Genomic DNA, 24,674 nt, shown 5'->3' on the forward strand with positions numbered 1-24,674 from the left:
AGAGGCAACAGAATCGCTTGAACCCAGGAGGCGGAGATTGCACTGAGCCGAGATTGCACCACTGCACTCCAGCCTGGGTGACAAAAAAACACTCAGTCTATAAAAAGAAAATGCTGGACATTGGCCAGGTGCGGTGCAATGGCACATCTGTAATCTCAGCACTTGGGGAGGCTGTGGCAGGCAGATCACTTGAGTTTAGGAGTTTCAGATCAGCCTGATTGACATGGTGAAAGCCCATCTCTACTAAAAATATGAATATTAGCTGGGTGTGGTGGCGGGTGCCTATAATTCCACCTACTCAGAATGCTGAGGCAGGAGAATTGCATTAACTTGGGAGGCGGAGTTTGCAATGAGCTGAGATCACGCCACTGTACTCCAGCCTGGGCGACAGAGACAGACTTCATCTCAAAAAAGAAAAAAAGTTGAGTGTGGTGTGTGTAGTCAGAGCTACTCAGGAGGCTGAGGTGTGCGGATCACTTGAGCCCAGGAATTTGAGGCTTTAGGGAGCTATGGTGGAGTCACTGCACTCCAGCCTGGGTAACCAAATGAGACCCCCATTTCTAAAAAACTAATTTAAAAAATTAACAAAATAAGAGAGACAATAGGATAGTATTCATCACCAATAAGAGATCAATCACATCACCCACTGAATCTTGCCAACATGATCAAACTCTAATGCGGTGAGCATAAATCCAGCTGCAAATATGCCACAAATACAAAAGACAGAGAATGGGTTCACCTGCACCAGGGAAATCCAGACTTTGAGAAATGCTACAGGCCCAACAGTGTGGAGTCTTCCAAAATCCATAGAAAGGAAAAGGGAGAGGCCAGGCAAGGTGGCTCAGGCCTGTAATCCCAGAACATTGGGAGGCCAAGGTGGGCAGATCACAAGATCAGGAGTTTGAGACTAGCCTGACCAACATGGAGAAACCCCATCTCTACCAAAAATACCAAAATTAGCCAGGTGTTGTAGCACATGCCTGTAATTCAAGTTATTTAGGAGGCTGAAGCAAGAGAATCGCTTGAACCTGGGAGTCAGAGGTTGCAGTGGACTGAGATTGTGCCATTGTACTCTGGCCTGGGTGACAGAGCAAGACTCTGTCTCAACAATAACAAAAACAAAACAAAACAAAACAAAAAATAAATAAATAAATAAATAAATAAAGGAAAAGGGCCGGGCGCTGTGGCTCAAGCCTGTAATCTCAGCACTTTGGGAGGCCGAGGCGGGTGGATCACAAGGTCAAGAGATCGAGACCATCCTGGTCAACATGGTGAAACCCCCTCTCTAATAAAAATACAAAAAATTAGCTGGGCATGGTGGCGCATGCCTGTAATCCCAGCTACTCAGGAGGCTGAGGCAGGAGAATTGCCTGAACCCAGGGGGCGGAGGTTGCGGTGAGCCAAGATGGTGCCATTGCACTCCAGCCTAGGTAACAAGTGCGAAACTCCGTCTCACAAAAAAAAAAAAAAAAAGAAAGAAAGAAAAAGAAAAAGGAATACAGGAGAAAATTATAACTTGTGTCTTTTTTTTTAATTTTAGTTTTTGGCCGGGCATGGTTGTTCACACCTGTGATCCCAATCTTTGCACTTTGAGAGACTGAGGTGGGCAGATCACCTGAGGTCAGGAGTTTGAGGACAGCCAGGCCAACATGGTGAAACCCCGACTCTATTAAAAGTACAAAAATTAGCTGGGAATTGTCCCATGGGCCTATAATCTCAGCTACTTGGGAGGCTGAGACAGAAGAATGGCTTGAACCCAGGAAGCGAAGGTTGCAGTGAGGTGAGATCACACCACTGCACTGCAGCCTGGGTAGAGTTTAAAAAAAGAAGAAAATTAGGTTTTGTAGAGACAGGAGTCTCCCAGTGTTGTCCAGGTTGGTCTCAAACCTCTGAACTTAAATGATCCTATCACATCAGGATTACAGGTGTGAGCACTCACCCAGCCAACCAACTTGGGAGATTGAAAGAGGATTAAAAGACATAACAATGCTGGGGAACAGTTATGGGCTAGAGATGCATACTAGGACGGCTCTACTCTAAAGAAACACAAAGAGGCCAGGTGTGATGGCTCACACCTGTAACACCAAACACTTTGGGAGGCCGAGAAGGGAGGATCGCTTGTGACCAGGAGTTTGGGACCAGCCTGGCAACATAGTAAGACCCTGTCTCTACAGGAAAAAACAAACTTTTTTTAAATTAGCCCAGAATGGTGGTGCACACCTATAGTCCCAGCTACTCAGGAGGCTGAGGGGAAATGATCACTTGAGCCCAAGAGGTCAGTGCCTACCACATAGGTGAATAAATAATCTGTACACAAATCCCCAGTGACACCTATATAATAAACCTGCACAGTACCTCTGAACCTAAAATTTCAAGAATAATGGATAAACTAAATCAAAAGAAAGCATAAGGAAAGGAAAATGTGAGACAAAAACCAAAAAATAGTAGACATAATAGTTTGGTGCCTTGAAAAAAAAAATAGACAAATTAGTAAGAAAGGAAATAAGCATAAATGCAAAAAAAAAGGCAAGAGAAACATTATAAGTTAACTCTAATTATAAGGGACTATTTTATACAACTTTCAAATATACAAATATATTTGAAATCTGCATTGATTACTATCCAATACAACTTCTAAATCATAAAAATGTCCTACATCTGCACTGTTGAATATGTAGCCACTAGCTACGTGTGTTGAGTGAATACTTGTACACTTAAATGTGGCTCATGTGACTGAGAAATTGAATTTTTCTGATTATTAATTTACTTAATTTTTAACTGCATTATAATTAGTTTAAATTTGAATAGTCTCATGCAGCTAGTGGTATTGTATCAGAAAGCACAGAATATGAAATTGAAATTTTCTTAAGACAATATTATTTACCAAAGTTAAATCCAAGAGTATTTATTTTTAAAAAAAGTTTAAACAGACCAACTCTACAAAAGACATAAAGTTACTAAAGAATCTCATTCTCCCGGGCGCGGTGGCTCAAGCCCGTAATCCCAGTACTTTGGGAGGCCGAGGCGGGTGGATCACGAGGTCAGGAGATCAAGACCATCCTGGTCAACATGGTGAAACCCCGCCTCTACTAAAAATACAAAACATTAGCTGGGCATGGTGGCACGTGCCTGTAATCCCAGCTACTCAGGAGGCTGAGGCAGGAGAATTGCCTGAACCCAGGAGGCGGAGGTTGCAGTGAGCCAAGATCGCGCCATTGCACTCCAGCCTGGGTAACAAGAGCGAAACTCCGTCTCAAAAAACAAACAAACAAACAAACAAAAAAGAATCTCATTCTCTCCCTCTGACACACACACACACACACACACACACACACACACACACACACACAGGTGTTACAAGGAAAAGGAAAGCTCTTCTTTATAACACAAACAGGACTTTGACAAACTACTACTCATGGCTCAAATCCTGCTGCAGACCATTTTCCTGCAGTCCATGAGCTAATAATTTTACACAGCTAAAGAAGAAATAGAATATGTAACAGAGACCATATGTGGCCCACAAAGCCTAAAAGACTTAGAATGTGGCTCTTTACTGGAAAAATCTACTGGCCCCTGAGCTAGAAAAATGCCTGAATTTTCAAATCACCATTTTGCAAATACCACCAAGGTAATACAAGATTCTGGCATGAAATTACTCCTAACACTATATACTAACATATTGTTAGGAAAAGGATATTCATATATCTCTATTACCCATCAAATGTTTATTAAGCATGGAATTTAAATCGAAGAGATGAAACTTAGCTTCACAAATATTGAGATAAAGTGACATTATAAACTTCCCGATGCAATGCAATAGGAAACATAATACTTGCCTAAACATTTTGCCTAATCCAGAAGAACAGTTAGATAAATCCAGTTTGAGAAACATTCTATGAGACAATTAGTCTGGACTCTTCAAAAATATCAAGGTTGTAAAAGATGAGAAAAAAGGGTGGAGGGGAAGCAATATTCAAGACTGATGAAAATAAGAAACATGACAAAAATTCCAATATAAGATCCCTGACTGATATAGAGAATATCTGAGAGCAAGTGGAGACATTTAGACTGTATACTACATAATATTAATTATCAGTAGCTAATGTCTTGTAATTGTTATAGTGGTAATATAAAAGAATGTGCTAATTTTGGGAAAAAATCCCTTAAGTATTTTTAAATAATCTTAATGTCTGCAATTTGTTTTCAAGCATTTCAGAACTCCCCAAAATGTGAGTGTGTGCATGCATATGTACGCGTGTGTAAGAGAGAGAAAATGAGTGTGTATGTGAAGAGGAAAAGAGACAGAAACACACACAAAGCCAATCCCAGAAAATGTTAATTTGTGAATCTAAATAAAGGGCGCTTGTGTCTTTACTGTACTTCTTTTTCAACTTTTCTGTTTGACGTTAAAAGTTGGAAGAATTTTTTTTTAAAGGCACCTGTTTATTCAGGGTGAACATGATCTTCAAATATCTTTGCCAGATGTTGGTTTCCTGTAGTTGTTGATATTTTTGTGCCACCTGATTGCCTTATGACGAAATTAACTTAGCTATCAAAGAAAAACTGCCTGTGTAGCCATAAAGCCAAACAATTGCTTCACTGAATAGTAAAAGAAAGTATGAGCTGGGCGCAGTGGCTCAAGCCTGTAATCCCAGCACTTTGGGAGGCTGAGGCGGGTGGATCACGAGGTCAAGAGATCGAGACCATCCTGGTCAACATGGTGAAACCCCGTCTCTACTAAAAATACAAACAAATTAGCTGGGCATGGTGGCACATGCCTGTAATCTCAGCTACTCAGGAGGTTGAGGCAGGAGAATTGCTTGAACCCAGAAGGCGGAGGTTGCAGTGAGCCGAGACCGCGCCATTGCACTCCAGCCTGGGTAACAAGAGCGAAACTCTGTCTTAAAAAAAACAAAGGAAAGTATGGAGTTCATTCCAAGTAATATTGTTACAAACTGTTATTCTCCTAATACAGTATAACCAATTATTCTCCTTGTAAAAGTTCTTTGAAAACAACAACAAAGAGACAACATACCAGAATCTCTGGGATACAGCTACAGTAGTGTTAAGAGGGAAATTTATAGCACTAAAGGCCCACATAAGAAAGTTAGAAAGATCTCAAATTGACAACCTAACATCACAACTAAAAGAACTAGATGGGCAAGAGCAAACTAATCCAAAAGCTAGCAGAAGACAAGAAATAACTAAGATCAGACAAGAATTGAAGGAGATAGAGACATAAAAAACCCTCCAAAACAATCAATGAATCCAGGAGCTGGTTTTTTGAAAAAAATAACAAAATAGATAAACCCTAGCTAGACTAATGAAGAAAAAAGAGAGAAGAATCAAACAGACAGAGTAAAAAGTTATTAAAGGAGATATCACAACTGACCCCACAGAAATACAAACTCAGAGAACACTATATTACTTCTATGCCAATAAATTAGAAAATTTACCAGAAATGGATAAATTCCTGGACACATACATCTTCCCAAGAATAAACTGGGAAAAAGTCAAATCCTTGAATAGACCAATAACAAGTTCTGAAATTGAGGGAGTAATTAATAGCCTACCTACCAAAAAAGAAACCCAGGAACAGACAGATTCAAAGACCAATTCTACCAGAGGTACAAAGAGGAGCCTGTACCATTCCTTCTGAAACTATTCCAAACAGCTGAAAAGGAGAGACTTCTTTCTAATTCATTCTATGATGCCAACATCATCCGATACAAATACGTGGCAGACAGACAAAAAATAGAAAACTTCAGGCCAATATCCCTAATGAACATCAATGTGAAAATCCTCAATAAGATATTGGCAAACTGAATCCAGCAATACATCAAAAAGTTTATCCACTACGATCAAGTTGGCTTCATCCCTGGGATCTAAGGCTGGTTCAACATATGCAAATCGATAAACAAACCACATAAACCGAACCAAGGAGAAAAACCACATGATTATCTCAATACATGCAGAAAAAGCCTTTGATAAAATTTAACATCCCTTCATGTTAAAAACGCACAATGAACTAGATATCCATGGAACATCTCAAATTCTTCTTAAACTTTTTTTTTTTTTTTTTTTTTTGAGACAGAGTCTCACTCTGTTGCCAGGCGCCAGGCTGGAGTGCAGTGACACACAATCTCGGCTCACTGCAACCTCGACCTCCTGGGTTCAAGCAATTCTTCCGCCTCAGCCTCCCAAGTAGCTAGGACTACAGGCACGCGCCACCACCCAGCTAATTTTTGTATTTTCAGTAGAGACGGGGTTTCACCATGTTGGCCAGGATGGTCTCGATCTCTTGACCTCTTGATCTGCCCGCCTCGGCCTCCCAAAGGGCTGGGATTACAGGCTTGAGCCACCGCGCCCGGCCTAAGCTTTTCTAAAGTTGAGAACTAGAGGGAATACTTTCAAACCCATTTTTGGGGCCAGCATCATTCCTATGTCAAAGTCAGACACAATAAGAAAACTAAAAACCACTATCTAAGATGAACATACATGGAAAAATCAAGAAAACACCAGCAAAATGAACTTAAGAACACATCAGAGAAATTACACATAGTGACCGAGTTGGATTTATCCCTGTCTCAACACTGTTTTTACCATGAAACAATGGTAAGGAGGCTAAAGAGACAACTTAAATACTGGGAGAATAGATTTACCAACCATAGTCTCTCTTAAAAGGTTAATACCTAAAATATGTAAGGAATTCAAACAACCCAATAGCAAAACAATATGATAACCTGATTAAAAAATAGGTAAAGGACCTGAACAGACTTATCTCCAGAGAAGACATAAAAATGGCCAAGTATATGAAAGGATGCTCAACATCACTGGTCATCAGGGAAATACAAATCAAAACCACACTGATTTATCCCCTAACATCTGCTGGGATGCTTATTATGAAAAAGACAAGAGATAGGTGGTGCTGAAGGTGTAGAGAAAAGGAAACACTTGTAAACTGTTGGTAGGAATGCAGATTTAGTTGGCCACCTTGGAAAACTTCACAGAGCTTCCTAAAAGAAATTCAATGGGCCGGGCGCGGTGGCTCAAGCTTGTAATCCCAGCACTTTGGGAGGCCGAGGCGGGTGGATCACGAGGTCGAGAGATCGAGACCATCCTGGTCAACATGGTGAAACCCCGTCTCTACTAAAAATACAAAAAATTAGCTGGGCATGGTGGCGCGTGCCTGTAATCCCAGCTACTCAGGAGGCTGAGGCAGGAGAATTGCCTGAACCCAGGAGGCGGAGGTTGTGGTGAGCCGAGATCGCGCCATTGCACTCCAGTCTGGGTAACAAGAGTGAAACTCCGTCTCAAAAAAAAAAAAAAGAAAAGAAATTCAATGTAGAACTACCATATAGTAATTCATGCAGAATTACCATAATAATTCCTCTTCTGGATATATCCCCAAAGGAAATGAAATCACCACCTTATAAGGATATCTGTGTGTCCATGCTTTTTGTAGAATTATTCTCAATAGCCAAGATAAGGAAACAACCTAAGTGTCTACTGATAAAGGAATGGATAAAGAAACCAGGGTATACATATACAACAGAATACTATCTGGCCTTAAATAAGGAGATCCTGCCATTTTCAGCAACACGGATGAACCTAGATGACATTATGTTCAGTAAAATAGGCCAGATATAGGAAGACAAATACTACATGAACTCCCTTATATATGGAAACTTAAAAACATAATCACAAACACAACGCAGCAGAGTGGAATGGTAGTTGGGAAAGGTACAGGAGAAATGGGAGATGTGGGCCAAAGGGTACGAATTTTTTATTTACACAGGATGAATACGGGTAGAGAACCAGCATGCAGCATAAGCACCGTAGTTGATGATATTGCATTGTATACACTGGAACTTTGTTAAAACAATAAATTTTAGATGCTCTTACCCCCCCCACACACACACATACATGCAAAAAGGAAAGGTAACTATGGAAGATAATGTAGTAATTAACGTATTTGACTGTTATAAGCACTTCACCATGCAGATGTACACGAACACATGTTGTACACCTTACATTTATACAATAAAAATATTACTCATCATTATTACTGAAAAATAAAATTATTTTTCATAGAAACTGTTAAAATATAAATTATATTAAGATAACTGTATCATGTTTTAAGCATTTCTCAGTATTAATTTTTAACATGGTGAATATTAATAGAACCCACATAAATTATTACTAAAAATAATAATGTCTGCCACATTCTACAGAGAGATCTTCAGGGAAAATATTCTAGCAGTCCAGGTTAATTTTTTTAACTCTATAAATAGTTTTTGTGGACATAATTACCAAGTCAAAGAAGAATTGCCTATGAATCATCGGTTATTTCGGTGTCCTAGGCATCTCTAAAAATAGGCTGCCAGACAACCCGAACCTGGAAAAGAACTGAAAATTTCCCCATTCAGATGCATTCTTTTTGTTCACTGGTAACTGTAGAAATTTTTAGAAATCAAGTTGCATTCTCAATGTTCACTGCATTCAATAGTATGGATGCCATGAAAATGTTCCCTTATTTATCTGTATGCCTAATCATTAAACTGTAGTATGAAGTAAATACTCAATAATTCACTTGAAATGCTCCTCTCTAGTTACTGCAGAATTGAGTGTGATTATTTAAATGTCACCCAATGAGACAGAGTAGGATGATTACCAACCACCTGCCCATCTAATACATTCCTCTTGAAAGGCATCAAAATTCATGTGCTTGCAGGTAAGAAGCATGATATAATTATTTCATTTTATCTTAATAAAGTATGCTTCAGTTTACTACTGTGAGCCCGGGAGGAGTGAAGAGAAAGTGGAATGGACTAAAAACTCTGAGAAATAAAGCACAGCTAAGGAGACAGCCAGAGAAGTTGCAGTTCTGAAACTGGCTGCTTTCTTTCACTGAGAGACTTTGTTTCTCAAAGAGATTAGCTTATTTTTCTCACAAAGGTGGAAGGGGACATGTGGAAATTTTTTTAAATATCACACTCTGGTGTATAGGAAGAAAAATTTAACAATACAGTGAGATCCCTGGATCTTTCACACTGATATGAATTAAAACATAAGGCATGTCTATCCTGACAAAGACCAAACACACAATTTTATAAGCCAAGATTCATCATCTTTCTCAACATCATCATCCACAGAATGTTTACTGTGTGCCAACAAGTTAAGTGCCTTCGAAGCAACCTCACAAAACCTTTATGAGCCAGGTACTTTTATGAGCCCCTTTTTTCTTTTTTTTTTTTTTTTTTTTTTTTTTTTGAGACAGAGTTTCGCTCTTGTTACCCAGGCTGGAGTGCAATGGCACGATCTCGGCTCACCGCAACCTCCGCCTCCTGGGTTCAAGCAATTCTCCTGCCTCAGCCTCCTGAGTAGCTGGGATTACAGGCATGTGCCACCATGCCCAGCTAATTTTTTGTATTTTTAGTAGAGACGGGGTTTCACCATGTTGACCAAGATGGTCTCGATCTCTCGACCTCATGATCCGCCCGCCTCAGCCTCCCAAAGTGCTGGGATTACAGGCTTGAGCCACCGCGCCCGGCGAGCCCCTTTTTTCAAATGAAGAAATTAAAGCCTACAGAAGTTGTAAATAACTGGTCCAAAGTGGCTAAGCTACTAAAGATCCTCTCACTCCAAAGTCCCAGTCTTCCCAAAGAGCAAAGAAGATTAATGTGGCTCTAGAATAAAAATACTCTGTAGTATTTGGATAAGAAAATGAGCATTACATGAAGGAGAAAGCACACAGAATGAAAAGAGAAGAAAATGAGTTATGTTTGTGGTATAACCAGGAGACTGACTGAGTCAGTGGAGTATTTGTATTGAGAAATGGTAGGAAGCAAGCTAGAGCAGAAGACTGGGGCAAATCAGTCAAATGGATTTAAATTCCAGTCTAAAACCCAGGGCAATTGGAAGCCAGTACACATTTTTTATCAGCGTCCAATACCTGAATAATCCTGTGCTTGTTTTAGGAAATCACACAAGATCATCAGAATTTACAGCTAAAATTAATTTTATTGACAATCTGGTTAAATACCTTTAATTTAGAGATTAGATACTGAGCTTTATGTTAAGGATCCCTACTCTTTGCTACTTAAAAGTCAAGATAAGTGAACATTACATTTAGCTGAGAAAAGAAACATCCAGTAACTGCCTTTTGAATATGAACTGTTAACATTGTTTTGTTCCTTGAGAATCTGTGATCTTCTAAAGAAAACATTCCTATTTTTATGGTAGGAACTTTACGAATATAGACACTTAATGAAAAAGTAATATTAGTGGTACCAACAACAGAAAATGGATTTAGGAGAAATGACATGAATTGGGGGAAGGTCACAGGCCCATTTTAGCCATGTTCCCCAAGACCCCCAGAATGCCCTTCACCCATAACTACTCACTGACATGGTGGCTTTCAGGTGAATGCCATGGAGCTTGCTGGGCAAGGAGCATGGAGAAGACCAATCAGAAAACGCCTCGAGTCACCTGCCTATGTAAAATATCTCCCCTTTCAGGCTCTTTGCATTCTATAATTTCTCAATATTCAGCTACATCAGATCCTCTTCTTGTTTCATTTCTTTTTTTTTTTAAGATAGAGTCTCACTGTATTGTCCAGGATTGCCTGAAATTCTCAGGCTTACCTCAAACTTCCAGAGCTAAAGCCATTCTCCCACCTCAAGCCTCCTGAGTAGCTGGGACTACAGGTTCATAACACTGCATCTGGCGCTTTCTCTTAATTCTGACCACTGATTTCAAGAATTTCCTGTATGTGATGATGTAATGTGAGCTTTTATGTATTTATAGAAGCTACCAAGAAACAGTCCCAGAAGTGCTGTGTTCCAAATCTGAGAGCAGAACTTTGGTTTACTTCATGTATTGTTTGGTTTTTAGGCTAGGGAAGCAAATGCATCCTTAAAACCAACTTATGTCTGTCCCACCTCTGGGAAGGCTTCTCCAACACAGACTTCTTCAAACACAGAAATTATATTTCTAAAAAAATGTGTGGAAAAGCCACGTCTGATAAATTTCAGTTCTCATAACATAGGAGTTAAGAAAAAGTAAGCAATGAAAAATGTCATTGAATATATGCATTCAGCCGGGCGCGGTGGCTCAAGCCTGTAATCCCAGCACTTTGGGAGGCCGAGGCGGGTGGATCACGAGGTCGAGAGATCGAGACCAACCTGGTCAACATGGTGAAACCCCGTCTCTACTAAAAATACAAAAAATTAGCTGGGCACGGTGGCGCGTGCCTGTAATCCCAGCTACTTAGGAGGCTGAGGCAGGAGAATTGCCTGAACCCAGGAGGCGGAGGTTGCGGTGAGCCGAGATCGCGCCATTGCACTCCAGCCTGGGTAACAAGAGCGAAACTCCGTCTCAAAAAAAAAAAAAAAAAAAAAAAAAAAAAAAGAATATATGCATTCACATGTGAGACAAACATAGATAATGCAAATAAAAGTTGTGAAGGCTACCCACTTTCAAAATAAAACGTTGACGAACTTTAACATTTTTGCTACATTCCTTCTTCTGAACCAGCTTCTTCAGATCTTTAAGAAATATTGCAAGGCCAGGCGCGGTGGCTCAAGCCTGTAATCCCAGCACTTTGGTGGGCCAAGGCGGGTGGATCAGGTCAAGAGATCGAGACCATCCTGGTCAATATGGTGAAATCCCGTCTCTACTAAAAAAATACAAAAAAAAGTAGCTGGGCATGGTGGCACATGCCTGTAATCCGAGCTACTTAGGAGGCTGAGGCAGGAGAATTGCCTGAACCCAGGAGGCGGAGGTTGCCGTGAGCCAAGATCACGCCATTGCACTCCAGCCTGGGTAACAAGAGTGAAACTCCGTCTCAAAAAAAAAAAGAAAGAAAGAAAGAAATATTGCACGGCCGGGCACAGTGGCTCAAGCCTGTAATCCCAGCACTTTGGGAGGCCGAGGCGGGTGGATCACAACGTCAAGAGATCGAGATCATCCTGGTCAACATGGTGAAACCCCGTCTCTACTAAAAATACAAACAATTAGCTGGGCATGGCGGTGCGTGCCTGTAATCCCAGCTACTCAGGAGGCTAAGGCAGGAGAATTGTCTGAACCCAGGAGGCGGAGGTTGTGATGAGCAAAGATCGCACCATTGCACTCCAGCCTCGGTAACAAGAGCGAAACTCCGTCTCAAAAAAAAAAAAAAAAAAGAAAGAAAGAAAAGAAATAATATTGCAATAGTATTGAGATCTAAGGAGAACATAGATCTATAATAACATAGGTCTGAGATCTAGAACAGAGATATAAGATGTAAGATCTATGTTCTCCATATTTTATGTTTTGCTTCTTAGAAAGCACTTGAAACAACACTTACTGGTTTTTAAATTATTGTCTTTTGTATGAGAATTTTCTCTTGTTTCACACACATCTTCACCAAAAAAAATAAAGGTTTTGTTACTTTTTGTTTGACATATGTATAAAATTTCTAGGAAAGTACTTATCATAATTTTACTTTTAAGAAAAATGACACTTTTTTTGTTGTTGTTGTTGAAAGTTTAAATAAAGAATTTATTTCCAAATTAGGCAGAACTTTTTGTTTGTTTGTTTGTTTTTTAGACAGAGTCTCGTTCTGTCGCCCAGGCTGGAGTGCAGTGCCACAATCTCGGCTCACTGCAACCTCTGCCTCCCGAATTCAAGGGATTCTCCTGCCTCAGGCTCCTGTGTAGCTGGGATTACAGGCACACACCACCACGCCCAGCTTATTTTTGTATTTTTACTAGAGATGGGGTTTCACCATGTTGATCAGGCTGCTCTCAAACTCCTGACACCTCGTGATCCGCCCGCCTTGGCCTCCCAAAGGGCTGGGATTACAGGCTTGAGCCTCTACACCCGGCCAGAACTTCTTTCTTTCTTAAAAAGCCAACTGGGTTAAAAAAATCCAAGATTGTGTTTTTGGTGGTACAATAATTATAAATCTTGCCAGTCAATGCCAGCCAGTGTCTGATTGGCTTCCTGTGCACGTCCAATTTCCTCGGTGACACTGTGTTGGTGCCAGAGCTTCTCAATCTTCTTGAATCGCTCGTTGCATAAATGTAAAGGATTTCCCCGTCTGAGTCCCTGGTCGATCTCCCCATAGCCATCAACGTAAGGAGGATAATAAAAACAGTCTTTGATTTTGCCAGCTAAAAACAGCACCTGACATTCCCGTACTCTCAGGAAGATGCCCACCCCAGAGCCGCAGGAGTAGGTGTGAGCTGTGCAGGCTCCTACATCCCACCCCTCCAGTTCAGTCTGGCAGCAGTAACTCTGGGAGCACAGCAATGATCCACACACAAGGCACAGAGTTGGGGCTCTGCTCTTATCACCACCTGATTTGGGGCACGAGAAATTGAATGCTTGATTAATGAGGCTGCTGTAATCCTCTGGAAGGTCTATTAATTTGTTAGATTCTCTTGGATATCTTATAGCATCTCTTTCACCTTCTAGATATCTTCTAACTTCACTGTTATGACACTAACTTTCAATCAGTGAATTCATTATCTCACTATTTTCTTGAAAAGGGTACTTACATATGACCCAGAAATTTCACTCCTATGTATGTACCCAAAAGAATAAAAATCTATGATCACACAAATATTTGTACATAAATTTACATAGCAGCATTACTAACAATAGTCAAAAGGTGGAAACAATCCACATGTCTACTTGATGAATTTCAAAATGTGGTAGCCATACAATGGCTATCAGCCATAAAAAAATAGTTAGAATGGCAATCATTAAAAAATCTGGAGACAACAGATGGTGAGGAGGATGTGGAGAAATAGGAACACTTTTACACTGTGGGAGTGTAAATTAGTTTGATGGGAGCGTAAATTAGTTCAACCATTGTAGAAGACAGTGTGGCAATTCTTCAAGGACCTAGAAATAGAAATTCCATTTGACCCAGCAATCCCATTACTGGGTATATATCCAAAGGATTATAAATTTTTCTACTATAAGGACACATGCACACAAATGTTCATTGCAACACTGTTTACAATAGCAAAGACTTGGAACCAACGCAAATGCCCATCAACGATAGACCGGACAGGGAAAATGTGGCACATATACACCTTGAAATACTATGCAGCATAAAAAATGATGAGTTTGTGTCCTTTGTAGGGACATGGATGAACCTGGAAACCATCATTCTCAGCAAACTGACACAAGAGCAGAAAATCAAACACTGCATGTTCTCACTCCCAGGCAGGTGTTGAACAATGAGAACACGTGGGCACAGGGAGGGGAGCATCACACACTGGGGTCTGTTGGGGGAACTAGGGGAGGGACAGCGAGAGGTGGAGAGTTGGGGAGAGAGAACATGGGGAAAAATGCCAGATCCAGGTGATGGGGAGGAAGGCAGCAAATCACACTGCCATGTGTGTACCATGCAACAATCTTGCATGTTCTTCACATGTATCCCAAAACATAAAATGCAATTTAAAAAAAAAGAAGTAATGAAGCATCTACACTTCAGGAAGCAGGAAAACTGAATCTGGAAAAAAAGAATCACGACGATATTGAAAAACATGCTAAATCTAAATTAGTACAGACTATAAAAATAACACTGATGATTAACTGGGTGTGGGTGTATTCAAAACAACAAAGTAAAATATTATCTAGCTTAAAAAATAGAGGAAACCAAGTTAAAGCATTCCAGCATCTTTCTAAACCAGTAACAATAAAGACATAATGAAAACCCATTCAATCCAGCAGCAAACAGACAAAAACCAAAGACAAGATATAATAGATAGAAAACATAAAAAATAAGGTGGCTAAGATAACTCCAAGTTATGTAATAATGTAAATAAGTTAAATTCACTTATTAACAGGCAGAAATTATCAGACTGCTTATAAAAAGAATGCTCTTATTGATAAATGACACACAAAGTTTGAAAATAAAGGATGAAGAAAGCTGTAACAGACACCACATAAGAATGAAAGGAATCAAGGCCGGGCGCGGTGGCTCAAGCCTGTAATCCCAGCACTTTGGGAGGCCGAGGCGGGTGGATCACGAGGTCAAGAGATGAGACCATCCTGGTCAACATGGTGAAACCCCGTCTCTACTAAAAATACTAAAAATTAGCTGGGCATGGTGGCGTGTGCCTGTAATCCCAGCTACTCAGGAGGCTGAGGCAGGAGAATTGCCTGAACCCAGGAGGCGGAGGTTGCGGTGAGCCGAGATCGCGCCATTGCACTCCAGCCTGGGCAACAAGAGCGAAACTCCGTCTCAAAAAAAAAAAAAAAAACAAAAAAAAAAAGAATGAAAGGAATCAAGAAGATTTATATAAGTCAAATAAGATACTCCCAGGGCCGGGCGCGGTGGCTCAAGCCTGTAATCCCAGCACTTTGGGAGGCCGAGGCGGGTGGATCATGAGGTCAAGAGATCGAGACCATCCTGGCTAACATGGTGAAACCCCATCTCTACTAAAAATACAAAAAATTAGCTGAGCATGGTGGCACGTGCCTGTAATCCCAGCTACTCAGGAGGCTGAGGCAGGAGAATTGCATGAACCCAGGAAGCGGAGGTTGCGGTGAGCCGAGATCGCGCCATTGCACTCCAGCCTGGGTAACAAGAGTGAAACTCCGTCTCAAAAAAAAAAAGAAAAAAGATACTCCCAAACAAAAATGGCCAAAATTATAAGGAATTTTTTTCTATAATTATAATTGATGATTTTTAATACACTTCTAAGAGAAACCAATAAAATCAGAATAAAGAAACAAGTTGAGGAAACCTATGTCATGGATAACAAATATAAATGGCTTAATCTAACAGATTAGCCAACAAATAATGTACTTTCTATTAAACAACACAGAACTTCTACAAAAAGTAAACATGCACTTGGCCACAAATAAGTCAATACATTTCAAAAACTTTGTATCTGATCAATTCTCTAATCATAATGCAATTTAAAATAAGCCAGGCCAGGCGTGGTGGCTCATGTCTGTAATCTAAATCAGAATAATAATACTTTGGGAGGCTGAGGCAGGCAGATCGCTTGAGTCCAGGAGTTAAAGACCAGCCTGGGTAACATGGCAAAACACCCTCTCTACAAAAAATGTAATACAAAAATTAGCCATGTGCGCTAGCACATGGCTGTAGTCCCAGCTACTCAGGAGCCTGGGAGGTGACGACTGCAGTGGGCTGAGATCACACCATTGCACTCCAGTCTGTGCAACACAGTGAAACCCTGCCTCAAAAAAAAAAAAAAAAAAAAGTTAAAAAGTTAGCCTGGCATGGTGGCATGTGCCTGTAGTCCCAGGTCCCTGGGAGGCTGAGGTGGGAAAACCCCTTGAGCCCAGGAGGTCAAAGCTGCAGTGAGCCATACTTGCACCACTGCACTCCAGCCTGGGCAACAGACCAGGACCCTGTCACATACATACTTAGAAAAGTAAAAAGCAGACAACAGTAAACAACTCTATGTGCTTGCAAACTAAAAAACACACTTCTAAATAATCACTATGAAAACCACATATATTTAGAACTTAATAACCATAAGAGAAATATACATCAAAAGAAGTCCTGGAATAAATTGGAAAGAAATTTAAAGCTTTAAATATATTTATTGAAAAATAAGAAAACAATAACTGAAGTCAAGAAACTAAAAAATAATAATAATAATCCACCCCAGTTAGATCATCTGTCTTTCTTTTTTTCTGTAAAGGTTAATGAAATTTTACAATAGCACAGATCACCAAGAAAATTTATTGGTTCTCTGAAAAGACCAATAAAAGAGATAAATCTCCCAGGAACCTTGATAGAAAAAGACAAAAATAAACAATATTGGAAAGCTACGAAAAGGAGGGGTGTACATGGTTATAGATAGTCAAGATTTCAAACATACAACCATAGAGTCAGTTTATGCTAATATATTTTAAAACACACATGCACACTTTTCTAGAACCAAAAATTATTCTAGAAGTAGAACATCTAAATAGATAAGTAATTATTAAAGAATCTAAATTCATAGACAAAAAGAGTCTCCTTGACAAAAGAACACTAGACTGACACAGTTGCACAATTTTAATTAAAGGGCAAAAAATCTCTAATTTTAAAACGCTTCGAAAAGAAACAAAACAAGAAAACTATTTGGCTTATTTCATCTAGCCAGAATAATACTGATATCAAAAACAGAAAAGACAAAAAATTTAAAAAAGTGTAACACCCATTTCACTTTTGTTCATAGATGCAAAAACCTACATAAAAAATTATGCCAATCAAATCTAGCATTTTTTTTTTTTTTTTTTTTGAGACGGAGTTTCACTCTTGTTACCCAGGCTGGAGTGCAATGGCGTGATCTCGGCTCACCACAACCTCCGCCTCCTGGGTTCAGGCAATTCTCCTGCCTCAGCCTCCTGAGTAGCTGGGATTACAGGCACGTGCCACCATGCCCAGCTAATTTTTTGTATTTTTAGTAGAGACGGGGTATCACCATGTTGACCAGGATGTTCTCAATCTCTCGACCTTGTGATCCACCCGCCTCGGCCTCCCAAAGTGCTGGGATTACAGGCTTGAGCCACCGCGCCCGGCCAAAAATCTAGCAGTCTTTAAAGGAAAATGAGAAAGCTGCCCTTGCAGCTCAGTATGTTAAAGCATTAAAGGAGGGAAAGAGAACATACCGCCACCTGAATTAATTGGGTAAAAAAGTTTTGATATATTAAACATTCATTCAAATTAGGAATTAAGGGGAAGATTTTAAACATAAAAAAGAATCTACCAAAACCCTAGAGCAAACTTCAAATGCAGTAATTATTAAAAGTGGGCTTCTCAAAATCATAAACAAGGTAAGGAAGCTCACCATCACTTTTTTCTATTCCATATCACATGGGAAGTCCTAAACAGAGAAAAAGAGAGAATGCAGGAGAATTATCAAGAGAAAAAAATGATCATAATTTGCATATAACTGTCTTTCATCAAATATCCAAGGGACTTCATTGAATGAATAAGAGAGTTCAGCAGGACTAAGATCTGTGTGTGTATGTAAATACAGATGTAGCTCCAACATCTAAAAATCCTACATTTATAACCAATTAGCAAACAGACTAAAGTCCACTTATTCCATAGAAACAAAAACTATTCAGCATCTTGAAGCAAATCATATATGCAAGAATTTTATGTAGTAAAACAAAACACTATTAAACATTAAGTTAAAAACCCTGTAAATGGAGAAGTATCTTATTCATGGAAGATTCAACAGCATAAATAAGTCCGTTATCTGCAAATTAATCTGCAAATCCAATGTAACTGGGATTTATGAGGGGGCTTGCCCGACCAGTTATCATGTAATCTTATTGTTTAATATTGGTATTATAATACAGGAATGAAGCTTGAGAAATCTATCCACTTGAGCAGGCGTCCCCAAACTTTTTACACAGGTGGCCAGTTTACTGTCCCTCAGACCGTTGGAGGGCCACCAAATACTGTGCTCCTCTCACTGACCACCAATGAAAGAGGTGCCCCTTCCTGAAGTGCGGTGGGGCGGGGTGGGGGGGGAGAAATGGCCTCAGGGGGCTGCATGCGGCCCATGGGCTGTAGTTTGGGGACACCTGCACTTGAGTGATTAGCATCTTCCTTAGTTTATCCTCTCAAATAGTGATTTTTCCTCCAACAGGAGCAGAATTGCAAAAGGTTTTGGATTCAGTTTCCTGGGAAGTAGCATTCTAAAGACTAATGCCAAGACAACAGGTGGCAAAATAGATACCATACTGTTATAATCTCATATTCTTGCTCATAGAGATGGCCAGACATTTTACTCTTCTGACACAGAAGTACTCTACAAGATTCAGGTAAAGAGTTACTCCATTCAAGGCCGGGCACGGTGGCTCAAGCCTGTAATCCCAGCACTTTGGGAGGCCAAGGCGGGTGGATCATGAGGTCAAGAGATCGAGACCATCCTGGTCAACATGGTGAAACCCCATCTCTACTAAAAATACAAAAAATTAGCTGGGCATGGTGGTGTGTGCCTGTAATCCCAGCTACTCAGGAGGCTGAGGCAGGAGAATTGCCTGAACCCAGGAGGCAGAGGTTGCAGTGAGCCGAGATCGCGCCATTGCACTCCAGCCTGGGTAACAAGAGCGAAACTCCATCTCAAAAAAATAAAAAAATAAATATATAAAATAAATTAATTAATTAATTAAAAAGAAAGGAAGCTGTTAAAAGACACTTTTTTATAAGGGTATGCACAATGGCAAATAAAACTGACATGGTCTCTGCCCTTGAAACTTACAGTCCAGTGGAAAAGACAGAAAAAAAAAGAAATGAACAAATTTATTGTAACAAATTATGCTAATTAGAAAGGATAATCGCTAAGACGATGAAAAAGACCAACAAGGGAGCCTACTTAGCATGGTCAAGGAAGGCCACTGCCAATACAGGCTGAAGGCGTGTGTGAATGGTCTTTTTCCTGAGACAGAAAGAAAACCTGAAGGAGTTTTCAGACTAAAAGTCCAGTTAAGCTGAAGAGTTTAGGTGGGGAAACGGGAGTGCGCATAAGATCAAGTGAAAAGGGGACAGGAGGAGCTTTTAAAGTGCAACAGGAAATCACTGCAGAGTTTTAAGCAGAGGAATTACACGATCAACTTAATAGCATTACATTGGCTGCTATGTGAAAACTTTGGGATGATGAGTGGAATGGGCCAAGAATGAAACTTTGTCAAGATACTTGTAATTACACTGAGACCAGATCAGGAAAATTTGAACGAGAAAGGTAATTCCGACTGCACTGGGAGGCATGCTTTCAATTTAGAAACCAATGTAAAGGAAATGTACACAAGGTAAACTCTATAAACTTGCTACTAAGCGAAATGGCCTAAACTAGAAACTGAACTATTCGTGCCAATTCCTGCTGCTCAAATAACTTCCAAAATCCTACTGCTGTTTACTTGGGCTAAATTTTCGCCCAGTTCAAATATCTTCTAAGACGCGGGCTAACTACTCAGGTGGAAGAGAAAGAATCAAAGGCGAGTAAACGAGCTGACAGGGAGGGGATGCGCCTGAAGATGCAGCCAGCCTTCAGAAAAAGGACTTCTAAGCAGCCTCACTTAGACGAAAGAAGGAAGGAGGGCTTGGCTGCTGGATTTCGGACTTACTTTCTTTCTCCAAAGCGAGGAGGGCGGGTCGCTGAACCGGCGGCAGGCGCGGGGTCCCCGGAACACTGCTTCTCTGCAGGAAGCAGAGCGTTTGGGACCTGAAGATGAAGGAGGTTGGGCATCCTGGTGGCCGGAGCCCAGACGCTCCCCAGGTGCAGGGAGTTGAACTGACGGAGCCCGACCTCGCCCTGCCAGCTTCAGCACGTGGTCACCGCGGCAACCACGCACCTTCCCACGAGGGCTTCCTGGCCTTGGGCCTTCCCACTCCCAGGGTCTGTGCGGAGCTGTGCGAGGCCTTTGCAGCGGGCCCCACCCTAGCTCGCTCCACTCAGCACTGCCCCGGTAATTAAGTGCAAATTATCAGCCTGAGGCGGGGGCGGGGGGGGAATGTAGGAGTTTCAACCAAAAAAGGCAGGTTCATTGCCACTGCTCGGCAGGAAGCAAGCTGGGGAGGAAGACCCTCCCTGTTTTGCTTTACAAACCCTTAGTGGCTAATCTGAAACTCACTCCATTAGCTTAAAGTGAACTCTTCAGTGGAATTCTGAAGTTCTGATTTCTAACTTTTGTTTACAGCATGCACGGCGAAGATCTCAGGCTCTCAAGTTATTCAACCTAAATTCTTACACTGGCACTGCCACTTAGTAGTTACTTATGTGGCCTTGGGCAAAACACTCCGCATCTTGGCCACTTCATCTGTCAAATGGGAATGAGAATAGTGCCCACTTTACAGTTATTGTGAGAAGCAAATGAATTTGTGCTTATGATCATGCCTGAAACACGTAAGCAGTTAATAATTCCAATTGTTTTGGAATAAAATGGACGTCCAGAAATAAACCTTCATGTGTGTATGGTCAACTGATCTTTAGTAAGGGCGCAAGACCATTCAATGGGAAAAGAATCATCTTCAACAGAGGGGAGACAACTGGATATCCTAGTGCAAAAGAACACAGCTACATCCTTACCTCACATCACATACAAAATTAAAATGGCTCAAAGACCTAAACTTAGAAGCTAAAACTCTAAAGCTCTTCAAAGAAACTGTTGGTGAGGCCGGGCGCGGTGGCTCAAGCCTGTAATCTCAACACTTTGGGAGGCCGAGGTGGGTGGATCATGAGGTCAAGAGATCGAGACCATCCTGGTCAACGTGGTGAAACCCCATCTCTACTAAAAATACAAAGCATTAGCTGGGTATGGTGGTGCGTGCCTGTAATCCCAACTACTCAGGAGGCTGAGGCAGGAGAATTGCCTGAACCCAGGAGGCGGAGGTTGTGATGAGCCGAGATCTCACCATTGCACTCCAGCCTGGTTAACAAGAGCAAAACTCCGCCTCAAAAAAAAAAAAAAAACAAAAAACAAAAAAAAAAAAAAAAAAAAACTGTTGGTTTAAATCTTTATGACCTTGAATTTACAATTTTAAGAGTTTTTGATGGATTCTTAGCTATGACAACCAAAAGCATTACCAAAAAAAAAAAAAAGAAAAGAAAAGAAAAGAAAAATAGATAAACTAGACATCAAAACTAAAAACCTTTTGTTTCATAAAATACCATAAAGAAGACAAACTACAGGAAGAGGGGAAATTCTTGCAAATTATACATCTGATAAATAACTTGTGTCTAGACTATATAAAGAACTATTAAAATTCAAAAACAGGTGGGTACAGTGGCTGGTGCCTATAATCTCAGCACTTTAGAGCCAGAAGGATCACTTGAGCCCAGAAGTTCTAGACCAGCCAAGGTAACAGAGCGAGACCACATCTCTACAAAAAAAAAAAAAAAAAGAAAGAAAGAAAGAAATAGATAATAAAAATTAGCTGGGTCTAGTGGTACATGCTTATAGTCCCAACTACTCAGGAGGCTGAGATAGGAGGATCGCTTGAGCCTGGGAGATCAAGGCTGCAGAAAGCCATGGTCACACCACTGCACACAAGCCTAGGTGAGACTGAGACCTTTTCTCAAAATAAATAAATAAAATAAAAAAGACAACCCATGTTAAAAACGGGCAAAGAGGTCGGGCGCGGTGGCTCACGCCTGTAATCCCAGCAGTTTGGGAGGCTGAGGAGGGTGGATCACAAAGTCAAGAGATCGCGACCATCCAGGTCAACATGGTGAAACCCCGACTCTACTAAAAATACAAAAAATTAGCTGGGCATGGTGGCGTGTGTCTGTAATCCCAGCTACTCAGGAGGCTGAGGCAGGAGAATTGCCTGAACCCAGGAGGCAGAGGTTGCGGTGAGCCGAGATCGCGCCATTGTACTCCAGCCTGGGTAACAAGAGCAAAACTCCGTCTCACACACACACAAAAAAAAAAAAAAAAAAAAAAAAGACAAAGAATCTTAAATAGGAATTTCTCCAAAGAACATACAGAAATAGCCGGGCGCGGTGGCTCACGCCTGTAATCCCAGCACTTTGGGAGGCTGAGGCGGGTGGATCACAAGGTCAAGAGATCGAGACCATCCTGGCCAACATGATGAAACCCCATCTCTACTAAAAATACAAAAAAATTAGCTGGGCATGGTGGCACGTGCCTGTAATCCCAGCTACTCAGGAGGCTGAGGCAGGAGAATTGCCTGAACCCAGGAGGTGGAGGTTGCGGTGAGCCGAGATCGCGCTATTGCACTCCAGCCTGGGTAACAAGAGCGAAACTCCGTCTCAAAAAAAAAAGAACATACAGAAATAGCCAAAAAGAAAATGAAAAGATGCTCAATATTGTTAGTCTTCAAGGAAATGAAAATTAAAACCAAAATTAAATCCCACTTGACACCCACTAAAATGGCCATCCAAAAGGATGGACAGCCAGGTGCAGTGGCACACCTGTAATCCCAGCACTTTGGGAGGCAAAGGCAGGTGGATCACCCGAGGTCAGGGGTTTGAGACCAGGCTGACCAACGTAGTGAAACCCAGTCTCTACTAAAAATACAAAAAATTACCTGGGCATGGTGGCACATGCCTGTAATCCCAGCTACTCAGGAGCCTGAGGCAGGAGAATCACTTGAACCCAGAAGGTAGAGGTTGCAGTGAGCAGAGATCACACCACTGCACTCCAGCCTGGTGACAGAGGGAGACCATCCCAAATAAATACACATATAAATAAAAAGATGGACAATAACAAGTGTAGAGAAGGATGCAGAGAAACTCAAACCCTCATAAACTGTTAGTAGGAATGTGAAAATTGCACAGCCCCTGTGAAAAATGGTCTAGCCATTTTTCAATAGTTTATACAGAGTTACAACATAATCCAGCAACCACCACTAAGTATACATGCAAGCAAAATAAAAACATAATGCACACAAAAAGTATACATACAAATGTTTATAGCAGGATTATTCATAATAGCCAAAATATAAAACAAACCCATAATGGTCATAAACGGATTAGTGGTTGAATAAAAACTGGTAACAGTAAGCTACCCCTTACTGTTAATTGTGATGAAATACCAGCTGAGGCACATGCCTTGGGAGCTAAGTGGCTTCTGCACTTGACCAGTATAAAGACGGGTGTGGGAAGAGTTCTTTTGGATGCACTTGAGCAGGGGCCTCTAATCCCTGGGTCACAGGCCTGTACTTGGCCACACAGCAGGAAGTGAGCACTGGGTGGGAGAGCAAATCTTCATCTGTATTTACAGCTACTCCCCTCATCACTGCCTGATATCCACCTCCCACCAGGTCAGTTGCAGCATTAGATGCTCATAGGAACACAAATCCTATTGTGTAACAGTGCATGCAAGGAATCTACATTAGTCTGTCCTTAGGAGAATCTAATGCCTGATAATCTGTCACTGTCTTCCATCACCCCCAGACTGGACCGTCTAGTTGCAGGAAAACAAGCTCAGGACTCCCGCTGATTCCACTTCATGGTGAGTTATATAATTATTTCATTATATGCTACAATGTAATAATAACAAAGTGCATAATGAATTTAATGTGCTTGAAATATCCCAAAACTGATCCCCTGCCCCAAGTCTGTGGAAAAATTGTCTTCTACAAAATTGGTCCCTGGTGCAAAAAACATTGGGGACCACTGCACTTGAGCACTTACAGAGAGAAATACAAAAAACTCAAGTCTTTACGTCTCAGCGTAAGTCATGGTCTAAGATCAAGAGAGCTTCCATGATAGCCCAAACACAATTCCTTATTTCTTGTATCGACAGGGCTGATATTATTGAAAATGAAACACAGGCCAGGCGCGGTGGCTCAAGCCTGTAATCCCAGCACTTTGGGAGGCTGAGGCGGGTGGATCATGAGGTCAAGAGATCGAGACCATCTTGGTCAACATGGTGAAACCCCGTCTCTACTAAAGATACAAAAAAATTAGCTGGGCATGGTGGCGCGTGCCTGTAATCCCAGCTACTCAGGAGGCTGAGGCAGGAGAATTGCTTGAACCCAGGAGGCGGAGGTTGCGGTGAGCCGAGATCGCGCCATTGCACTCCAGCCTGGGTAACAAGAGCGAAACTCCGTCTCAAAAAAAAAAAAAAAAAAAAAAAAAAAGAAACACAAAGAGGCCAGGTTTGGTGGCTCACACCTGTAATGCCAAACACTTTGGGAGGCCGAGAAGGGAGGATCGCTTGTGCCCAGG

At 41.1% G+C, this 24,674-nt stretch overlaps 1 pseudogene; it reads right to left on the reverse strand.

The window, feature by feature from the left end:
* Positions 1 to 12,942: 12,942 nt before the first annotated feature.
* On the reverse strand, positions 12,943 to 18,763 carry LOC141580152 (E3 ubiquitin-protein ligase UBR2 pseudogene; annotated as a pseudogene).
* Positions 18,764 to 24,674: the final 5,911 nt, after the last annotated feature.

Source organism: Saimiri boliviensis, chromosome 10, assembly GCF_048565385.1.
Source record: "Saimiri boliviensis isolate mSaiBol1 chromosome 10, mSaiBol1.pri, whole genome shotgun sequence".
Lineage (NCBI taxonomy): Eukaryota > Metazoa > Chordata > Mammalia > Primates > Cebidae > Saimiri > Saimiri boliviensis.